This window comes from Bombina bombina, chromosome 1, assembly GCF_027579735.1.
Source record: "Bombina bombina isolate aBomBom1 chromosome 1, aBomBom1.pri, whole genome shotgun sequence".
Classification (NCBI taxonomy): Eukaryota; Metazoa; Chordata; class Amphibia; order Anura; family Bombinatoridae; genus Bombina; species Bombina bombina.
Genome location: NC_069499.1, coordinates 963,140,795 through 963,145,863, shown reverse-complemented (window position 1 = coordinate 963,145,863; position 5,069 = coordinate 963,140,795).

Sequence of the window (5,069 nt, the reverse complement as noted above, 5' to 3'; positions counted from 1 at the left end):
TAGGTTTTTTTCAAACACGCTCTCCCCATTGATGTCTATGGGGAAAGCGTGCACAAGCACGTCAAAGCAGCGCTTGTATTTTGTGCGGTATGGAGCTCAACGCAACAATATCGCACGCACAAGCCGGCTTTACTAAAACTTGTAATGGTACCGCTATGGAGGGTGAAATAATGTAACTTTTGTTGCATTCGTTAACTACCCTCTATAGCGCAAAACTTGTAGTCTAGGTGAGAGTATTTCAGTATCATGAGTATGTTGTACTTGAGTATATAATTGTGTGAAACGCAGAACACTTGTTTAATGGGATAGGTTTACTGAAATGGTACAGTGCAAAATATCCAAGATGTAAAAAACTGTTTTCTATGGTTATTAGCAGAACACATGCCTTTAGACACAGCAGTGTAAAATTTCAATATATTGAAATATATTAAACTGAGTACGCAACTTGATGAAACTGCCTCTCATTTTCCCATGTTTGAGACCAGTAAAACCACCAAATATTCTGCCATTGCTTTATGCAGATTCATTTTATATCAGAGGTTGCTCTTTGTGAAATATGCACTGGAGCAGATAGCAAGGACAATAAAAAATGCAGACACAGAAGTTATGTTTGTAAAACTCCTAATCTGCCCAGAGACATAAGCAGATAGCAAGAGAAAAAGGGAGCCAATGAGGGGGAGCTAATCATCGTGACGATCTTAGGCCCACAGTAGGCCCAAACAAAGGGTCAGATTACAAGTGGAACACTAAATATCACTTGCATGCAAGCAATATTAGCGCTCCAATTTGTAATACCAGCGCATGATAATGTTCGCTGGTATTACAAGGTATTATAGGTATTATTCTTATGGGAGCCTCGTTCTGATGCTGTCACAGACGGTGTCAGAACCTTGCGCTGCGAAGGAGGTATGTAGCGCAGTGGATCTTAAATATATCTAGCGCTGCGGAACCTGTTAGCGCTCTACAAATACCTGATAATAATAATAATATATATGTATAAAATCATATACATATATATTTACATTGTGGTCTATGGGAACACACAGTTCCCATAAACCGCAATGTAAAAGCACTTTTTTCTTACACCCCACTCCCACCAACTGCAGTTTTTTTTTTAATTAAAAAAAAGGGAATTTTTTTAAAATAAAAACTACAATGCCCTCTATTTGTGGGCATTTGGAGCACTTTTAGAAATTAATCAGCGATCTAGGGCCCCATGTACTAAGAGCCGGGGGGACAGCCTCTCAACTTGCAAAGCTCTCCGCCTGCCTTCGCTACATACGGGTAGCGGATCTGTTTGTCCGCTGGCCCATAAGTATCATTACACACTCATCGCAGTGTGTAATGCCCGCCCCTTCATTCGCGCGACCAAAGGGGCTATATATCACCGAGAGCGAGCGAGTTCTCTGTGATTTTCCCTCACCATTTCAAAGGTGGCGAAGGGTGAGAAGCAGCGTAGGGTGTATTAGACCGCTGCTTCTTACATTGCAGGAAGCAGGCTCACAAATGCCCCTTCAAGGGCTCCGGAGCAGTTCTCGCTGCTTTGTATATGGAGCCCCTAGTCTCTGGTTAATTTTCAGAGCGCTAATTGCTACTGCAAGGTCACAGTAGCATTAACCAACCACTTGTAATGGCTGGTTAATTATTGCGCTCCTGCAAATGGGCAAATTTGCCCATTTGTAGGGGCGCAATAATTAAGCGCTCCACTTGTAATCTAGCCCAAAGTGTTAAAAAGTAAAAACTAGTAAACAGTTTAAACAGGTAGGTTAGCGAGGATATACCCTCGGGTAAGTGGAGATTGTTGGAGAGGTTGCGGCCAAAGAGGAATAATGACCCATATGGTGGCATTGTCCATTAATACAAACTTCTAGCCATTATGCCAGAGATGGAGCAGGTACTTTCCACTAGTCTAGGGAGAGGCCCCTTAACATTTTTATTAAATTTACCTGTTAAGCTTACTTGTTCCTACAAAGCTAAAAAATATATCACAATGATTGATTGTGCAAAGCAACTTATCCTAAGAATGTGGGGGGGGGATTCAGTACCCAATGTGGTAGACTGGAGTTCACAGGTCACACTAACACTTAGAAAAACACTTAGAAAAACTCTTTAGAAAAATACCATTACTTCCAAATCAAGAGGATGCATGATTAAGATAGAGCATGTAATTTTAAGACACTTTTAAATTTCCACTTCCATTTTCAAATGTGCATCATCGACAGACCATCAGGAAACATGGCCACAATGGTCTCACAGTCCGAAGGTCTGTCAAAATATTAGAAGGTCTGTCAAAATATAAGAAAAGAGGTATGTCCGAGCAAGGAACCGGGATGAAGAAGGCCCAACGTCAGATCAAGAGGAGCTGGATTATCCAACGGTGAGTGGTGAGTACCACTTTTGAGGTTAGTTAGGGCTTTTTTGGGGTGCGCTTTTTTTTTAAGAATAGGGTTTTTATTTTATCTTTTATTTTCTAGCCTAGTTTTGTTTTAGATAGATTTTTTTTGGAGGGGGGATACTTTAATGTGGATGGGGAGTTTTGTAAAAAAAAAATCCCAAAGAGCTGATCACTTTAGGGCAAAGCCCTACAAAAGGCCCATTTAAGGGCTATTATAATTTTTTTTAGTGTTAGGGGGTTTTTTGGGTGGGTTTTTTATTTTATGGGCCATGAAGTTTAGTGTTAGGTATAAGGGTGTTTTTTTTATTGTGGATACTGTAGTTTATTTTATTTTTTTGTAACTTAGCTTTTTCTAAATTTTATTTATATATATATATATATTATTTTAGAGGGGGGCTAGGCAGAGTAGGGTTAGATTGCGTTTAGGGTTGTGGCAGTTTAGGTTTATTTATTTTTTTTACTTAGATTTTTATTTTAACTTAGGGGGTTTAGTTTAGAGGGGTATTAGGTGTTAGGTTAGTTTGAGTTTGAGGTATGGCATAGGGGTTAATAGCTAGATACTTGTGGTAGTTATGTTTTGCGGATATGACTTCTAAATCCAGACTCCTTTCTCTTCCTTTCAAGGGGAAGATTTTATTCGTTCCAGGGCTGGACTCCATTATTTCTAAGGTTACTGGAGGGAAGGTTGCCTTCCTACCGCAGGATAAGAAGAATAGGCCTAAGGGACAGCAATTGTCAAATTTTCGTTCCTTTCATTCTGACAAATCGCAACAACAGCAATCCTCATCCAAGTCCGAGCAGCCCAAGAGTACTTGGAAGCCGGCTCAGTCTTGGAATAAGTCCAAACAGACTAAGAAGCCCACCGAGAACAAATCAGCATAAAGGGGCGGCCCTCAATCCGGGATCGGATTGAGTAGGGGTCAGGCTGTCTCTTTTTTCAGATGCTTGATTCCAGGATGTACAGGATCCTTGGGTCCTGGAGGTTGTATCTCAAGGATACCGGATAGGATTCAAGTCTCATATGCCCAGGGGCAGATTCCCACTCTCCAGTCTGTCTACAACACCAGATAAGAGGGCTGCCTTTTTAGGTTGCGTATGGGATCTCTCCTCTCTAGGAGTAATTGTCCCGGTACCTACAGCAGAAAGAGGTTTGGGGTTTTATTCAAACCTTTTCATGGTTCCAAAGAAGGAGGAAACTTTTCGTCCAATTCTGGACTTAAAGTGCCTAAACAAGTTTCTGAGTGTTCCCTCTTTCAAGATGGAGACAATATGGTCAATCCTTCCTCTAGTTCTGGAAGGACAGTTTATGACCACTATAGACCTGAAGGATGCATAAGTTCACGTTCCGATACACAGGGAACATTTTCAGTTCCTGAGGTTTGCCTTTCTGGACCAGCACTTCCAGTTCATACCTCTTCCGTTTGGCCTAGCTACTGCTCAAAGGATATTTTCAAAGGTTCTGGGGCCCTTCTAGCCATTGCCAGAACACGAGGTATTGCAGCAGTGCCTTACCTGGACAATATCTTGGTACAGGCACCATCTTTTCATCTAGCGGAAGAACACTTGGAGTCCCTTCTCAGTCTTCTTTGATCACATGGATGGAAGATAAACTTGGAAAAGAGTTCTCTTTCTCCAAGTACAAGGGTGAATTTCCTGGGGACAATAATAGACTCCATATCCATGAGAATATTTCTCACAGATCAGAGACGTTGCAAGCTAACTACTGCATGTCTTGCCCTCAAGGCCTCCTTGAGACCCTCTGTGGCCCAGTGTTTGGAGGTGATCGGACTCATGGTGTTCTGTATGGACATCATTCCTTTTGCCAGATTCCATCTCAGACCCGTACAACTATGCATGCTGAGGCAATGGAACAGGGATCATTCAGATCTGTCTCAACAGATTGTGCTGGATAACCTGTTGAGAGACTTGAGAGGTGGCTCTGTCCAGATCATCTGTCCCAAGGCACGTGCTTCTTGAAACCGTCCTGGGAGATTGTTACTATGAACACAAGCCTTTCCGGCTGGGGAGCCGTTTGGGGTGCCAAGAAGGCACAAGAAGGCTCAGGAGGAGTCCTCCCTTCCGATCAATATATTGGAACTCCGGGCAATCTTCAAAGCCTCGAAGGCTTTGCCCCTTCTGGGTTCGTCCCAGTTTATCAGATTCCAATCAGACAATATAACCTTCGGTTGCCTACATCAGCCATCAGGGGGGAATGAGGAGTCCTTTGGTGATGAGAGAAGTATCGCAGATACTAGAGTGGGCGGAGACTGATGTACGCTGTCAGTGATCCACATTCTGGGTGTGGACAATTGGGAAGCGGACTTCCTCAGCATGCAATACTTTCACCCAGGGGAATGGTCTCTCCACCTGAGGTGTTTACAGAGATATGCAGCAAGTGGGGGACACCGGAGATAGATCCCATGGCATCCCACCTCAATACCAAGCTACCCAGGTACGAATTGAGGTTGAGGGATCCTCAGGCGGAATTGATAGATGCCCTATCAGTACCATGGAGATTCAGACTCATATATCTTTTGCCTCCATTACCTCTTCTCCCTCTTGTGGTGGCTCGCATCAAGCAGGAGCGAGCATCAGTGATTCTGATTCCTCCATTGTGGCCGCAAAGGACGTGGTTTATCTGGTGGGGATGTCCTCAGTGGAGGTTACCTTGTCG